Source organism: Phascolarctos cinereus, unplaced genomic scaffold (genome assembly GCF_003287225.1).
Source record: "Phascolarctos cinereus isolate Bilbo 61053 unplaced genomic scaffold, phaCin_HiC Scaffold_9;HRSCAF=440, whole genome shotgun sequence".
Lineage (NCBI taxonomy): Eukaryota > Metazoa > Chordata > Mammalia > Diprotodontia > Phascolarctidae > Phascolarctos > Phascolarctos cinereus.
The window spans coordinates 92152545-92170800 of record NW_027556402.1 but is presented as its reverse complement, the minus strand read 5'-3'; the positions used below and the strand labels follow the sequence as shown (position 1 = coordinate 92170800).

The 18256-nt window shown below is 36.5% G+C and overlaps 1 long non-coding RNA gene across 1 annotated transcript; it reads right to left on the bottom strand.

Moving 5' to 3' along the window:
• Window positions 1–4183: 4183 nt before the first annotated feature.
• Window positions 4184–17120, bottom strand: LOC144455251 (uncharacterized). Its single transcript, XR_013483968.1, has 4 exons — window positions 16803–17120; window positions 12311–12448; window positions 6969–7074; window positions 4184–6778 (listed from the first exon to the last, which is right to left on the bottom strand). It is a non-coding gene; the product is annotated as an uncharacterized LOC144455251 (long non-coding RNA).
• Between the last annotated feature and the right edge of the window lie 1136 nt (window positions 17121–18256).

Sequence of the window (18256 nt, the reverse complement as noted above, 5' to 3'; positions counted from 1 at the left end):
ATAATGTCTACAGTAAGTTTAAATGGGATTTCTCTTTCTATCTCTTGCTGTTGGGCTTTGTTGGTAATATATAGAAATGCTGATGATTTATGTGGGTTTATTTTATAGCCTGCAACTTTGCTAAAGTTGTTTATTATTTCAAGTAGTTTTTACTTGATTCTCTAGGATTCTCTAAGTATATCATCATGTCATCTGCAAAGAGTGATAGCTTTGTTTCTTCTTTGCCTATTCTAATGCCTTCAATTTCTTTTTCTTCTCTTATTGCTAAAGCTAATTTCCAGTACAATATTGAATAACAGTGGTGATAATGGACATCCTTGTTTCACCCCGATCTTATTGGAAATGCTTCTAGCCTGTCCCCATTACATATAATGCTTGCTGAAGGTTTTAGATATATGCTATTTATTATTTTAAGGAAGACTCCATTTATACCTATGCTTTCTAGTGTTTTTAATAGGAATGGGTGTTGTATTTTATCAAAAGCTTTTTCTGCATCTATTGAGATGATCATGTGGTTTCTGTTGGTTTTGGTGTTGATATGCTCAATGATGCTGATAGTTTTCCTAATATTGAACCAACCCTGCATTCCTGGTATAAATCCTACCTGGTCATAGTGTATTATTCTTGTGATAAGTTGCTGCAATCTATTTGCTAGTATTTTGTTTAAAATTTTTGCATCTATATTCATTAGAGAAATTGGTCTATAATTTTCTTTCTCTATTTTGACTCTTCCTGGTTTAGGTATCAACACCATATTTGTATCATAAAAAGAATTTGGTAAGACTCCTTCTTCACCTATTTTCCCAAATAGTCTATATAGTATTGGAATTAATTGTTCTTTAAATGTTTGATAGAATTCGCATGTAAATCCATCTGGCCCTGGAGATTTTTTCCTAGGGAGTTCATCAATGGCTTGTTCAATTTCTTTTTCTGAGATGGGGTTATTTAAGTATTTTACTTCCTCTTCTGTTAATCTGGGCAATTTATATTTTTGTAAATATGTATCCATTTCACTAAGATTGTCAAATTTGTTGGCATATAGTTGGGCAAAATAATTCCTAATTATTGTTTTAATTTCCTCTTCCTTGGTGGTAGCTTCCCTTTTCATTCTTGATACTAGTAATTTGGTTTTCTTCTTTCTTTTTTTTAAATTAAATTAACCAAAGGTTTATCTATTTTATTGTTTTTTCATAAAACCAGCTCTTAGTTTTATTTATTAGTTCAATAGTTTTCTTAATTTCAATTTTATTAATTTTTCCTTTGGTTTTCAATATTTCTAATTTGGTGTTTAGTTGAGGATTTTTAATTTGTTCTTTTTCTAGTTTTTTTAGTTGTATGCCCAATTCATTAATCTCCTCTTTTTCTATTTTATTTATGTAAGCATTTAGAGATATAAAACTTCCCCTAAGAACTGCTTTGCTGCATCCCAAGTTTTGGTATGTTGTCTCATTATTGTCATTCTCTTGAATGAAATTATTGATTGTTTCTATGATTTGTTGTTTGACCCAATCATTTTTTAGGATTAGATTATTTAGTTTCCAATTATTTTTTAGTCTATCTTTCCATGGCCCTTTATTACATATAATTTTTATTGCATCATGATCTGAAAAGGATGCATTTAATATTTCTGCCTTTCTGCATTGGATTGTGAGGTTTTTATGCCCTAGTACATGGTCAATTTTTGTGTATGTGCCATGTACTGCTGAGAAAAAAGTATATTCCTTTCTATCCCCATTCAGTTTTCTCCAGAGGTCTATCATACACTTTTTTCCCTAATGTTCTATTCACCTCCTTAACTTCTTTCTTGTTTATTTTGTGGTTAGATTTATCTAGTGAGAGGGAGGTTCAGGTCCCCCACTAGTATAGTTTTGCTGTCTATTTCTTCCTGTAACTCCCTGAACTTCTCTAAGAATTTGGATGCTATACCATTTGGTGCATATATGTTTAGTAATGATATTACTTCATTGTCTATGGTGCCTTTTAGCAGGATGTAGTTTCCTTCCTTATCTCTTTTGATTAGATCTATTTTTGCTTTTGCTTTGTCTGAGATCAGGATTGCTACCCCTGCTTTTTTTACTTCAGCTGAACATAATATATTCTGCTCCAGCCTTTTACCTTTACCCTGTATGTGTCACTCTTTTTCAAATGTGTTTCCTGTAAACAACATATTGTAGGATTATGTTTTTAATCCCATTCACATTCACAGTTATGATTACTATCTGTGTCTTTTTCTCCATCCTTTCCCCCCATTTATGCTTTTCTTTCTCCTTTTTCCTTTCCCCCTTCACTAGTGTTTTGCTTTTGACCACCACCTCCTTCAGTCCTTCCTCCCTTTTATTATCCATTTCCCTTTTCTTCCTCTTTACTTTTACTGCTTCTTCCCTCCCTTCTTTCCCCCTCCCTTTTCTTTCCCCTCCCTTTTCTTTCCCTTTCCTCCTACTGCCTATAGGGCAAGTTAGATTTCTATACCTAACTGATTATATTATGCCCTTCTTGAGCCAAATCTGATGAGAGTAAGGTTCAAACAATGCTCACCCCTCCCTTCTTTCCCTCTGCTGTAATAGGAGTGTCTTTTCCTGTAATGTGACTTACCCTTGTCTGCCTCCTTCTTTCTCACTACATTTTCTAAGATGAAATTAATCCACTTATTTGGATTTAACCCACTTGATTAGATTTTTTTTATCATTACATCAAAGTCAACTAATATCCACCCTCTTTATGTATACTCCTTTAACATGGTGTAATAACAATACAGTTCTCAAGGTTGCAAGTGTCATATTCCCTTGTAGGGTTTAAACAGCCCCCCTTATTAACAACATATTGTATCTTTCTGTCCCATTTACCTTTTTGTCTTCTTGAGTCCTGTACTTGAAGATCAAATTTTTTGTTGAGCTCTGGTCTTTTTATCAGGAAAGTTTGGAAGTCTCCTATTTGTTGAATATCCATCTCCTCCCTTGAAAAATGATGCTCATTTTTGCTGGGTATTGATCCTTGGCTGCATTCCAAGCTCCTTTGCCTTAGAATATCATGTTCCATGCCCTGGTCTTTTAATGTAGAAGCTGCAAGGTCCTGTGTAATCCTGACTGTGGTTCCATGATATTTAAATTGTTTCTTTCTGGCTGCTTGCAGCACCTTCTCTTTCATCTGGTAATTTTGGAATTTTGCTATTATATTCCTTGGCATTGTCAATTTGGGATCTCTTTCAGGTGGTGAGAGGTGATTCTTTCTATGGTTATTTTCCCTTCTGGTTCTAGGACTTCAGGGCAGTTTTCCTTTATGATTTCCTGAAAGATACTGTCCAGGCTCTTTTTTTCATCATGATTTTCAGGTAGTCCAATAATTTTTAAATTGTCTTCCTGATCGATTTTCCAGGTCTTTTACTGATGAGGTATTTTACTTTTCATCTATTTTTCATTTTTTTGTTTCTGTTTGACTGATTCTTGCTCTCTCATAGAGACATTAGTTTCCATTTGTCCAATTCTAGTTTTTAACAGATTGTTTTCTTCTGTTAGTTTTTGTACTTCCTTCTTCAATTGGCCAATTGTGTTTTTTAGGGACTTGTTTTCTTCAGTGTATTTTTTTTCCAATTGGCCAATTGTATTTTTGAAGGACTCTTCTACCTCTCTCATTTGACTATTAAAATCCTTCTTGAGCTCTTCTAAGAAGGCTTTTTGGCTTCAGACCAGTTCATATTCCCTTTTGTTGTTGCAGATGTGGGTTTGTTGACAATGTTGTCCTCTTCAGAATTTCTGTCTTGATCTTCACTCTTCTCATAATATGAATCTATGGTACTTTCTTTTTACTCATGGTGTTTCTTTAATGCCTGACCTTTAAAGAGATTGAGCTCTCCTGCTGGGGAACAGAGGGTACTGACCCAAGCTTCTTGTGTTGGGAGCCTAGGTCTTGGTCACTGGCTTTGTGTGCTGGGGCCTCTTATGTTGGCAATTGGAGGCTGTAGGTTTCTGGCAGCTTACCTGTGTTGGGCTGGAATCAGCAATGGAACTTTCAGGCAATTCTAGGTTGCCTGTTTTTCCTTTCCTTTAGATTTCTTCAGCTCCTTTTAGATGGGTGCTGCAGGGTGTTTATCTGCCTGGGGCCCCCTGCAGTGTTGTCTCCCTTGTGTCTGCTAATGCATTGGGAGATTCCTTTGAGGTAAAGTGCCAAGGCCCCTGGTGGTTTTCTCAGCTGGTTTCCATACAATTTCCCCTGCCCTCACTGAGGCACTTTGAGGTCCAGGTGTTGGTGTTTGTCTGTTCTACCACCTGGGCTTCAAGATTTCTTCACAATTGGAGGTTGCAGTGCTCCAACAGCTCACCTGGTGTTGGGCTGGAACTGGCAAGGCTGGAGCTTTGGGAAGACTTTAGGTTGCTTTCTTCACTTCCTTTCAGATGAATGACATGGGGTACTTAACTGCCTGGGGCCCCTTGTAGGTCTGGCTCCCTTATTTTTGCTGAGGCACTGGGAGACCCATTTGCTGGGCTGCTGAACTGCTACTCCCTGTCTTTCTTCTAGTTCAGTTGTTCTAGGGTTTTTTCTGGGATGATATTTTCTGGGTTTTCAGAGGTTGATAGGGGAGAGTGAGAGCGACTACCTCTTCACTATGCCATCTTGGCTCCCTGGCACCATTTTTGAAAGAATATTGATAATTTGGATAATATCCATAGATGGGAAAGCAGAATTATAAATGCCTTTGACATAACACATTTAAGAAGTGGTTGAACAAACTGGTTTTCTTAAATCTGGAGAAATGATGACAGAGGGAGAAATGGTAGATCTTTTCAAGTGTACGAAAGGTTGTCACATAGAAGGTTTAGACTTTTGTGCGTGTGTGTGTGTGTGTGTGTGTGTGTGTGTATGTGTGTGTCTCATTAGAATGTACACTCCTTGAGAGTACATGAGAGCATTATTTTTATTTTGGCCTTTCTTGTATCCCCCAGTGTTTAGCACAGTGCCTTGTATATAGCAAGCACTTGATATATATATGCTTGTTGACTGAAAGTTTTACACCCACATGTTTGGGATGCTGTAAAACAAATTAATTTCCAGGTGTGATTGCTAGGGAAGTTTTGAAATCCCTTTCAAATCTGAGATTTCATGATCTCAATTTTGCAGGATCTTAATTAGCTACAAGACTGTCTCACTCTAGAGCATAAATGCTTCATCTCAGTATGCTGTAAATTTGCATCTTTTTCTCCTCCATAATGATGACCAGTCCCTAGATCACTAGTATTAGAAAAGTCTCTGACACAATCACACATAGGCCTGCTTTTGCTTAATGGTTATAGAAAGAAATGGGAACAATTTTATTCCTTACTTGCAAAATCAGAGGTTGAAACTAGGATGTTCTCTTAAGGTACCTTTCAGTTCTGAATTCTGTAGGCCAAAATCTACTTCTTATGGATTAGGAAAGTCAAGCCTAGAGAGGTTTAACTACTTTCGTAGACTGACATAAATAACTACTTCCAGAAGTAGTACTAGAACCCAGATCTAGTAAATCCTCATCTAGCACACTCTTCACTTCACTTGTATGTGTAAAATATGAACAATGGAAATGATGATACTTATGAACTGTTCCCCAATGTTAGCTGGTTAATCACTGGTTTTATAGCCACTAATTTCTATTTCCATTAGTAATTAAGAAGTTATTTTGTTTTAATCACATCTATAGAAACTATTGCCCAGCAGTGTCCCTTAAAAAAAAAATCTGGTAATAGTAAAAGCATCCTGGGTGCAATCTCTAAAAAAGTCTTAAAATGTTACTTTTTGCTTATGTTCCTGGACAAAAGATTTTTGTTTCTCAAAAAGCACAAAGCTATATTCTTTTTTTTTTAAATTTAGACCTGAAAAGGACTTTAGCAATCATCTATCCAACTTCTTTATTTTAAAGATGGAAAACTATGTGTGGTAAGTGACTTGTCCAGGGTCATAGAGCAGCTAGGTGTCACAGTGTATAGTTCATGAGTTAAAATCTGGCCTCTGACATTTTCAAGCTGTGTAACCTTGGGCAAGTCACTCAACCCTGTTTACCTCAGTTTCCTTATCTATAAAATAAACTGGAGAAGGAAATGGCAAAACACTTCAATATCTTTGCCAAGAAAAACCCCAAATGAGGTCATACAGAGTCAGACATGACTGAAATGACTCAACCACAACAAATAGAGCTAATATATTTGAAAGTAAGGATACAAACCCAGGGTCTCTGACTCCAAATCAGAGTTATTTGGAACTAGAAGATCTGGTTTTATGTGTTGTTTCCTCCCCATACTATACCTGTGATCATGGGCAAGTCATTTAACTTCCCTATGACTAATTTCCTTATCTGTTAAATGGAGTCAATAATACTTCACTAGATTGATAAGAGGGAAGGGCTTATAAACTTGGAATCATTCCTTTTATTATCACATTCATATCTATGAGGGATATAAAGTTAAAAGTGAAAAACAAAAAAACAAAATGGACAATCAGAAATATTTGTTAAATTTTGCCTTCCTTTTATAGATGGACAAACTATTATTTTGTATTAAATAAGCAAAGAAATATAGCATAATAGAAAGTGCACTGCATTTTGATCCAAAGGATGTGAGTTTGAATCCCAGCTCTGTTAATAACTACCTATGCGACTTTGAGGAAGTCAGTTAATGTTTCTGGGCCTCAGTTTTCTTGTTTTAAAATGAAAATGTTGGACTAGATGCTTTGTAAGGTTCCTTATAGCTCTAAACAGTATGATTTAGAGATTTATGGGGCAAGGGGAGAGAAGAATATCTCCAATATGTTCTTCCTGAGGAAAAAAAAAAGGAAAAATTAGGTTTAATGTGTTGAGCATTTAAACACCTCATTTATGAGTAGTTTAATGCTCTCATTCACATTAGCTTTATCCCCTTGTGGTCTCAAGGAACGCCCCCAAACAGATGTCACAATCCCCAGTTTAAGATTAACTTACTTGGGGAAGAAAAAAATAAATGACTTACGTGAACTAGTTGGGACTACAAATGAGTCCTTAGCCCTTCCATCTGGTCTTGCTCCTTTTCCATAATGGCACAGGGGCATGCTTGTCTCTTCTGGCTCCACCAGTCCCTTTTGTGAGAAGCATATTAAATTAGCCACTACATCCATGATATGTGATGGGCAAAGGGAAAGAGGAGGAAGGAAATGTCAATGTTAGATGAACTCCACAAAGTAAGCTGAATAAACCTCTATGATGTTCAGCTATTCCTCAGGGCTTCTACTCTTTCTACTGCTATTCTGTGTCTCCCCATCAAGTTATTTTTTTCAATTTACTTCAACAAACATTTATTGAGAATTTTCTGTGTACAGAGCACTGTGCTTAGTGTGTAAGAAAAGAGCAGGCTACCCCATAGGACATCAGGCAAACACCCAATTGTCCTTGGGTTTAGTCTAACCCTAGCAATGGCAGTAGGTTTTGAGAGAACTCCAAAAGACCCAAAGATAAGAATCAGTGGTGTGCAGTGGCTGGGAGGCAAAGGGAATGTGGATCAAAATAATTAAAATTGTTTTCCCAGCATTTTTAAGGGAAATTCAATTTTTACCTCATTTTTGTTGATGTTGTAGTTGTTCAGTCATGCCCGACTATATGTAACCTCCATGGACTTTGTCTATGGGATTTTCTTGGCAAAGATACTAGAGTGGTTTGCCATTTCCTTCCCTAGTTTGTTTCTATTTTACAGAGAAGGAACTGAGGCAAATAGGGGTTAAATGATTTTCCTGGTGTCACACAGCTACTAAGTGTCTGAGTCTGGATTTGAACCTAACTATTACTATTCAGTTTTTTAGATTCAGTGAATTCAGAGTCATTAATTCTAACTAAAATTAACAAAAGATTTCAAAGCTTAAGTGAACATCCTAAGAACTATGTCATTTTATACCTTTTTAACCAAACTTCAATACTTTGAAGGGTCTGTGATCTCATCAGTGTAGGTACTCATTCCAGTTTTGCAGACTGTGACCCTTCCCTCCATGCCTTCTCATCCTGGGTAACTTCTGGCTATATCTTCCCATGAATCCTCCATAATGGAGGGTGGGGTGGGAAAGGAGATATCCATCTAGCATAATGTGGTCTTTCATTGCGTTTTCTTGATTTTTGTGGGTTCCTGTAGACTATGTATCCATTAACTTCTGCCTTCAACACACTCCTAGCCCACATTCCTTTAAGAAAGTATGAAGTCCAAATTCTCAAAGGGACTTTGAACTGTTTTCCTTATTCCCAAACCTTGCACTGAAGAAACTTCTTGAGATTCAATATTGTAATAATCAATAGTGAAAGGAAAGTGATAATGTTATATTTTGTTAATGACTCTTGCAATGCTGATTTAAATGTTACATTTGGAGTTTTGACCATTTAAAGTTTGTATGAGTCCATGTAAAGGGGATCCAGCTCCAGCTGTGCCACTGGCTAGGTAGGCCTTGAACAATCAGCTCAAACCCTCTGGGTTCTCCATCTCTAAAAATGAAGGAAACATCTAAATGATTTCTCAGGTCATTTGCCAACTCAAAAATCCTACAATTTATTAATATTTCTATTCTGATTTATATGAGTCTTAGAATGGTCCCTATAAGCTGAAGAAATCAGCATTAATACATTATCATCCATTACCCTTTCTAAATCATCTGGCCATTTCTGCCACACTGTTTAATGATGAAATGCCTCCGTATCGCCTGAAGAGAAAGAACTCTGGGTATTAGATGTACGAATAAGAATCAGATTTACTCCTTGTATGTAGATGCAAGACTTCACATTTGGAATACATTTCCACAGTTAGGATTCTTTTGGATTTACTTTGGTTCAATATTCATCCTTCTGCATTCTGCTGGTATTTTGCCCTTTGGTTTGTGATTAGGCAAATCAATGTCAAGACCACCCAAATAACTGGAAGACAAATTCAGGTGACAAGGGTATTTTAAAAGGTAAATCAATCAATAAATAACACCAAGCCTTTGGCAAGGAAGAAAGATACTCTGAACCAAGTTTTATTTCTCTCAGTCTAATTTTTGTCTCATTTAAAAAAAAATACAGATCATGTTTGGAAGGAAAAACGAAAGATGCTGCATTTCAAATGGAAATTTTTTTTTAAAAAAAAAGTACAAAAAGCCCTGGCAATAACGTTCTGGAAATAAAACTCCTGCATTTCAGTTTGCAGAAAGTCTGTAGGAACTGTAGAACCTGTCCTGAGCTCTCACCATGAAATAGTATATTCCAACATATTCCTATTAGTGCTGATTTTTTTTAAGGGAAGAAAATAGAGATCTTTTTTCTTAGGTTAGAGAGACAAAAAGGTGTAGTGAAGGAACATTTCCAAGATAGAAAAATAATGACCAGTGGTGGTGTTAAAAAAAAATTCTGTGAGATGATTGCTCCTGCTTAGGGAAAGTACTTATTTCTATTTAATTTTAATGACTTCCCTCAGGTAAAAGCCTGCAAGAATTTACTGTCTGTGTCTGCCTACAAATGGCCAGGTTAGTGATTGGACATATGCCTCTAGAAAACAGCCAATGATTCGTTTGAAGGCTATGCTATTATGCACCTTGCTTGTGCGTAATAGTTTCCCAACATTATATTGTAATGGGGAAAGTAAGAACTAAACTGTCTTTGACAAGGGTAAGGTATCTTTATTAAACTTTATTTATGCATTTATGCTTGCTGTTCTCTATGCCTAGAATGTTCTCCCTCTTATTCTTTGCCTGTTGCATCCCTATTCCTCAAATTAAAATGCCACCCCCTTCATCACCTTCTCTGTGTCATATGTATATATATGACATCTCCCTTCCCCCCACCTCACCATTCCCCAACACTATGTGTTAAACATTGTTACTGCATGTATAAGGTTCATTATAGGATCATAGGATTCACAGCTGTAAGGGATTGTAGAGGTGGTCTAGGATTGGAATTTTTAACCTTTTTGTATGTCATGGACATGTTTTGCTGGTGAAGCCTGTGGACTCCTCAGAATAGTCTTTAAAAATACAGAAAATCAAAAACATAGTATTTAAAAAGGAGCTGATTATATTGAAATACAGTTATCAACATGTTAAAAAGGGGGAAAAAATAGTTCATAGACCACAGATTAAGACCTCTGGTCTAAGCCAACTTCATTTTAGAAATGAAGAAAATGAGATTTAAAACAGTGAAATTAATTGACCAAGGACTCACAGGTAGGTAGAAAATAACAGAACCAGGATTTAAATACAGGTCTTTTGATTTCAAGTCCAGTTCCCTTTACATTAATCACACTTTGCCTTTTTATATTTAGCTTCCTATGAAACTATAAGCTCCAAGAAGCAAATGAAGAGCATCTTATGTAAACTTTACCTTCCCCCATGCCTAGCATAGTATTCTCGATGTAGTAAGTATTGAATAATTTTTGTTACTTTCTACTGATTTTAAAGCAGGAGAGGAAAGCTGATCATTATAGCACATATATCATGACAATTTTCTCTTTCATGGAAATTGCTTTTAATTTTTACTGACACCAATCACATTACCACCTTAGAGGGATGTTCTAAAGATATAAAAGCAGGATGTTATTATGATTATTTATAAGGCAAATAGGTTAAAACAGCACCTGTGATTCCCCCTCCCCTCAAATACTTTTTAACCCATGACTTCTTTCTCTACATGCAATTTGTGGAGAAATCTTTTTAATTTTTTTTAATGATTTAAATAAGTCAATAACATTCCAAACAGATTTGGTTCCTGTACAAAGCAATTTGTTTGTTATTAACAAGAACGAGAGGGGCTGCTGATAGCTATTTGTATGTGAAGATTTTGAAGACCAAGAAGAAAAAACTTGAACAAGTTTCAGGAGAATGCAGAGACCTGGAAATGTTATTGAAAGAGAAAAAAAATGACCTTTCGAAATGAGGTCTGAATGTCAGAACAGTCCTCAGAGGTCATCTGATTCAAAATAAACCTGAATAGAAATCCACTCTGAATTATTCCCAACAAGCAGTCATCCTATCTTTCCTTGAAGAATTCCGGTAAGGTGACACTCTTTTCTAAAGTGACCCATTCCTCTTTTTGACAATTCTAATTATTAGGAAGTTTTTCCTTACATTGAACTGTCTTCAGCTTTCTTATATTGCTTCTACTTCTGCCCTCAGGGGCCAAACAGAACAAGATTACTTCCTGTCTCACTCAGCCTTCCTTCATACATTTGGAGACAGCTATCATGACCCCTTAAGATGTCTGTTTTCATGGCCAAACATCCCTACTTCCTTGAATGGATTATTGCATGCCATGGTGTTCAATCCTCTTAATAGCTTATTCACTTTCTTTTAATCTATGCCAGTTTATCAATGTCTGTCTTAAAATGATATTCAGAGACTTGAACATAATACTGCTATGAATGGGGAAGAGTACAGCAGGGCTGTTGGACATTATCCTCACTGAGGATACATACTTCTCTTTATGCAGCCTAAAATTATATGAAATCCTAAACTTCTTCCATGTAGTAAATATGAGATAGGCATTAGACCTGTAAATTCACTGGTGAAGGGAACTCCCAAGTGAGGAATTTATAGTTTCTCTACAAATGCAAATCAGCAACTTCTCCAACTAAAGCATTGATTGGTTAGGGGAACTGCCTAAGGTCCCACAGTCAACATGGAAATAAGACAAAACTTGTATTAAGGTCTTCCTGGCTTACAATCTAGCTCTCTGTCCACTGGACTACACTGCCTTTGCAGTAAACATGGCTGGATAAAATATTGTCATGGGAACTGATAAATATATGGTCTAGGGGTGACCAATAATATACTTGTTCATTGCATGAATACTTTTTTTGAGGAAGATCAGAGGTGTGATTTCCTCCATGTAGGGAAACCCAATGAGGATAATTCCTCTACCAATGAAGATAAATATCTGCTCTGCAACTTATGGTCTTAGTGAATTGCCCTGGGATACTGAGAAGTTAAAGAGCTTCCACAATACTACATAGCCAGGGATGTATTAGAATAGATCAATGTTTCCTCCCTACAGATCTAATTGAAAGATATTAGGTAAAGTCAGGAGGGTGGTGGATAATGTAAAAATGGTAAGGGTTATCAGACCTTTTGTAAACCTCTGGGCTTTCATAGTTTTCTTGGTTCTTAAGCCACATTCAATCTCTGTAAGGGTCAATTTAGTTCACTCAGTCCTGTGGCCATTGGCGGAGTTCTAACACAGATTAGTCATCTTACAACGACATTTACAAGGGTCATAAAGGGGAGGAGAGGCAAGAGAATATATTGACAATTCAATTCCAATTCATTCCCATTAAGGGGGAGGGGTAGAGGGAACACACAGAAAATCATATACCTGACTGACTGCTTCAATAATCATCACCATACCATTATAGAATCATTTAAAGCTGGAGGAGGCTTTAGGAATCATGTAGCTCAGCTTCTTCATTTTAAAGATGAGGAAGATGAAGGCCAGAGAGGTCCAGTGACTTGCCTAGGAACACACACAGTAAGAGAGTATCTGAGATGAGACTCCAACTTCCTGTCTCTGAATCTAGCATTCTATCTACTACAACAAGCTATCCCTTTGTGAAAATTCATTATTATGACTTATGCTACTGTCCAGGCTTAAAAAATAAGCTCTTGTTCTTTATTATTTAATAATCTTAAGATTGTTAAGTATGATCTAGTGGATAGAATGTTGGCATTGGAATTAGGAAAACATGAGTTCAAACCCTATCTCTGACTCTTACTGAGCTGTGTGACCCTGGAAAAGTCATGAGAATCATCAATTTCCATTGATTTGGAACTGAAATGGATTTTGGAAGTCATGTAGTTTAACTTCTTCTCTTGATTGATGAAGAAACTGAGGACTAGTGAAGTTAAGTGATTCACTCAACGTCATTGAGACAAGAAGTAGCCATTGAGTCTCAGTTTCCTTTTCTGTAAAATGGGAATGAGAATAACTGCAGAACAATCTGCCTTAAATGGTTGTTATGAGCTTTGGACAGATATTGCAAAGCAGTGCTTTGCAAAGTTTAAAATGCTGCATAAATTTCAATTGTTATTATGATGACTCATTTAGGGGATAAAACCATACATCTGCATATGAATGCAGAGGTCAATCACCTACAGCCAGGACTATACTGAGCCATTCCAAGCTGATGGATAGCCTGTTTCTAAGAAGTTCCGTAACTAGGACTTTTCCTTCTTTTGCTGCCTTCCAAACTTTTAAAAACATAAAAAATTTTGAGTTGTGGCTAGCCTAATCTGTGTTGCAACTTAAGCCCATTTTCTCTTATGGTGAGCATGAAACAAGAGGTTTACTATTTATATATAATAGCCCTTTATGTCACTGAAAGAAAGTTATTAAATCATATCTCAATCTCTTTTCACAGATAAATAAGTCTGATTTCATTAATCATGCTCTCTCTCTTCAGTATCCCTTTTAATTTTTTTTCTTCCCCATGTTGGCCCTGTACTACTTGCTTCTTGCAGCTTTCCTCAGCATGGAGAGAATAGTTATTAATCATATGAATTATTGATTTTAAATTCCCTCTTCAATCTTCTCATTGTATCTTGACAACACTGCTGGCCTTTATTCCTCCAGCTTTCCACCACTGATATCAATTGGACTTTGGGGACAAAGAGGGAGACCATAATATAAAATCCATCATCTAGGTCTTATAGTGTATTTTCACCAAATCAGGTTTCAAAGCATGTCATAATAAAATAAAAGAGTTCATTTTTTTATCCCCAGTATGCTATAAATTAGTGCTAAAGCTGACAATAACTGTTGACACAAGTTGGGAAAGTTGAAGAGATAACTTCAATTTCCTAAAAATGAAGATATTACGAGCTGCTGTTCAGGCTACAGGATATAGACAATATGTGTGATGGTTGTACAAGAAAACACCTTAATTTCCAGATTTTTCCACTAAATCAGGGGCAGTTACATTATTCCTTCAAAATTAGCGATATGAAAAAGGGTTGCAGGAGGAAATTGTGTAATAATTCATTTAATGCAAAACTAGAGGAACACAATTTCCTGCTTGGAAAAGATAAGTTTTCACACAAAATCATAATACACTTTCATTTAGAAAGGTACCTAGAAAGAGAACTAGCCACAGCTGTGGTGAAGACTGATTATTTTTTCTGTTCCTGTAGACAAATTGTCCTCCATCCTAGCTGTCTTGACTATACTGGAAAACCTTAGAATGAGACTACATGACAGCTGTCCCTGCAGGATGCCAGTAAAATTAAGATGTGTGCTTCATAAAGCTATCCTGGTGATCAAGCATTGTTTTTAAATACGCAAATACTAAAAACAAAGCAGCTAATAAAGCACCAAAAGTAAGGATAATAGAAGACAAAATGGTACAAGAATTGTAAAAATGTCAAACTGGTATAGCTTTTTTCCATTCATTTCCAATAACTTCACCTGTCACCAAAATCAGGGAAGGGGTGACTCATTCCTATATAGAACTTACATATGAAGGCTAAAGTTTTAAGATTGGGAAAATGAAAAAATACAAAAGTGACAAAAGGAAAAGATGACAGGAGAAGGGGATTTATTGCTTCATCCTGCATGGCCAGCATTAGCCATCTGTGCCACTCAATACTGAGCATCTTTCTGCAAAGTGAAGGCTGTGCGTTAACTATAGAATTCACAAATGCTCCTATGACAGTGCCATCACTTTGGAATTGTAGTTTCGTTGTTATACATATCAAACACAACTTTGGAGAACCCTCTAGAGATGCTACAGAGGGACAAGATAAGCCTCTTTTTATATCCTCTAGATCAGAGGCCAGCCTTGCATAAAGCTAGAGGGAAAAAAGTGCTAAACAGGTTTGCTGAGGAAAAGAATAATTCTGTTCATGGGAGCTGCATAACAATAGATGGGGTCATCCAGCAGAGCATGAAGAGACTATCTGCAATCGTAGGTGTTACACATCCTAATGGTGGTGCAGAAATTTTCCAAGCCATATGCTATGTGTAAGGCAGTGAACATATGAGGGAGATTACATGGGAGGAAGGGAATGTGGGGGTAATTTTTCTTTTAAGTTATTGGAGTGAATGTATTTCCAATCAAGGAAGGGAGGCAAACATGATCTCCTTTTATTTTTTATTATTATTTTTTTTTAGGCAATTGGGGTTAAGTTACTTGCCCAGGGTCACACAGCTAGTAAGTGCCAAGGGTTTGGTCTGCGGCTGGATTTGAACTCAGGTCCTCCTGACTTCAGGACCAGTGCTCTATCCACTGCACCACCTAGCTGCTCCATGATCTCCTTTCAAAAACTAATTATGATCCTTTCCTCTATTTGCAACTCAAAGAATTACTTAGTATATGTCTACATGGCTAAAATGAAGTTTAGACTTGAAATATTATTTGTTGAATTTGATAGCTATTGAAGTAATCCATACTTGACACTTAGAGAAGGTTTCACAGAATTAGATTAGTCAACTAGTACTGAAAACAATAGGCTCTTTCATTTGGTTTATGAAGGAACGGCTATGTGACCTAACTAGAGGCCACCAAGGTTGGACTTGTGTAGAGGAATTAGACAGCATTTGCCCAACCAGCTGTGGCATCATATCTACAAAATGAGATAAGAAAGGAAAGGGAAGAGAAACAGCCAGTGATGGCGAGCTAATCCTTATACCCAATGGCCTTTAGGCCATAGCAAGAAGAGAGAGAAGCCAGCATCATAGTATAGAAGAACACTGAGTATTGGGTTAAAGGATCTAAGTTTAATTCTCTCTTCTGCCACTTATTATCTGTATTATCAATCTCTGTGTCCTTATTTATGAAATGAGGGAGTTGAAGTGATATCTGAATTTTTGTTTTGTTTTTCACAGCTGTCAATCTATAAGCATATAAAGCCATCATGGCCTTATGATAGACTGTCCCCTAAGCTTGATGCATGGTCACTTCTTTTGTTATTACCCTCTTAATCAACGTGGCTCAAGATTGCTGAAGGTCAGTAGGTTTTTTGGATAGAGAAAGGAAGGGTCCTGTTCAGTTGCCTCTTACTGGTTTTCTACCTCAGATATCACAGGCAGGGAACTGAGCCAATCAATAAGATTGCATGGGAGATGGATGTTTCTAGTCCAGAAGATTCCTGGAAAGGGAAGGGGGTTCCAGGCAGTAGAAGGGGAAGGGATGAAATTAAGGCAGAGATATCCTGTTGGACAAAGACTAGACTTTGAAGACTAGAAAATTTCCCCCCCACATACCAATGGCTTTAAAATATTCTCAAAATTTGACAAAAATATGATTGTTTCTTCAATGTCATTTTTGTTACCAGAATTATCAGTCTTCTATTTTAATATCCTGTGCTCAGATAATCAAATATTATGTTAGCAAATAAATAGTTGGATTTTAGCAAAATTATTTCTTATACTATTGTCTATATACCATGGTACAATACTATGCTTACCTATAACAGTCCTGTACAGATGTGATATATGGGTTCTAAAGGTATGCTTTTCAATAACAAACACACCTAACCCCTGCCCATTAGCCTGCTCTATCTCTTTGTCTTACTAATTCTCTCATCAAATTCAAAGACAGTAAAGAGTTTTATTCTAATATTTCCTAATAAATTTCTAAAACCAAAAACTATAAAATTAATTTATTGGTTAATTCCTTCCCCACCCATTTGTAAAAATGCAATGAACTTTATTTTCCATAGGTTTTCTGTTTCCCCTGTCTCAAACCCCAAATTCATAAGCTTCAACCAACATCAATATTACTATCCCCAAAATTTGTTAACGGTACTGAATAATACAAAAACAGAGACTGTTTCATCAATATATTGACTTTAAGAAAATCACAGCCAGTTACCTCTTAACAACAGCTGCAACTTCTGACTCCTCAAAACCCTAGAACCACAGTCCAGCAATTCAATCTTCTCAGGATAGCAGTTGAGTTTCATAGGACTACTCAGAATGTCTCCTTCACAAATTAAGAGTTAAACTTAGTTTAGTTAAAATGTCTTTCCATATTTTCTCAAGGATGGTAGTTAATTCTTGAAGTGTCTCATAGATTCTTTGCATGACAATTGACTTTCCAATTCTTCTCAGGAAAGATGTTCTCTCTGTCTTCTCTCAGTGCCTCCCACAGATTCCTTCCAAAATGACAGTTAAGTGTCATGGCCCTCTCTTTTAATGGCCAATAGTAGTAACCAAAGACTTTGTGAGAGAAGTTATTTAAGCTGCAGTAACAATTCTTGGCATTTTTGCTTGTTTTGGGCCAAGTTAAATATTGATCAGAGCTTGAGAAGTCTGGCTAACTTGGGCACAGGTCACTTTTTTAGCTCAAGCTGGTTTAACCTCAGTCTTCACTTTATTTAGTCTGTATACATTTTAAAGCCTACCAGAGGACCTTCACTGGTGAAACACATTTTCATCTTTTAGTAAGAAGTGAGTAGACCACACCCCTGAAATGCTACATACCTTATTAAATGTGGCATCTACCACTGTTTCACTTAATTACTCAATCAGGTTTTGTTTGTTTTTGTTTGTTTTGTTTTGTTTTGCTTCGGTTTCAAGAGAAGGTTCTATCCTGTTCCAGTGAGGGGATGGGAAGCATTACTGAGAATTGACAATGTTATCTCCCCACTTTACAAGCTATTCTGCATACCAGTACCAAATTGATATTCCAAGCACATAAATCTGACCACATAACTTTCTTGTTTAAGAAGTTTCAATGGTTCCCCATTCCCTCTAGGATAAAATACAATCTCCTCTGCCTGGCATTTAAAGCCCTTGATAATATTGTTAGAATCTGTGTAACTAATTACACATTACTCCCACTCACGCACTCTACATTCCAAACAAACTGGACTGCTTGTTCTTTTCACAAACAACATTCCATCTCCTACCCCCATGCATTTGGACAGGCTTTACCCCACGCCTTGAATGCTCTCCCTCTTCACATATACCTTATAAAATCCCTAACTACCTTCAAAGGACTCTTCAGGTGCCACCTCCTACAGAAGGCTTTTCCTAATCTACCAAATTCTTAGTGCTGTCTCCTCACCAAAATTACTTTGTATAGAAATATACATAATAAAGTCTGTATGTGTACATATACCTACAAATGGGTATATGCAAACACTCACTTTTTGTACCTTTTATGTACATGTGGTTCTCTCCCCTCCCCTACCACAGTAAAAATAAAAGCTCCTTGAGGACAGGAACTCCTTTGTTTTTGTATTCCTATGTCCAGCACTCAGTAAAATGGTTTACTGAGTAGATGGTCGATAATTTTTTTTTAAATGTTAGATCCTATTTATA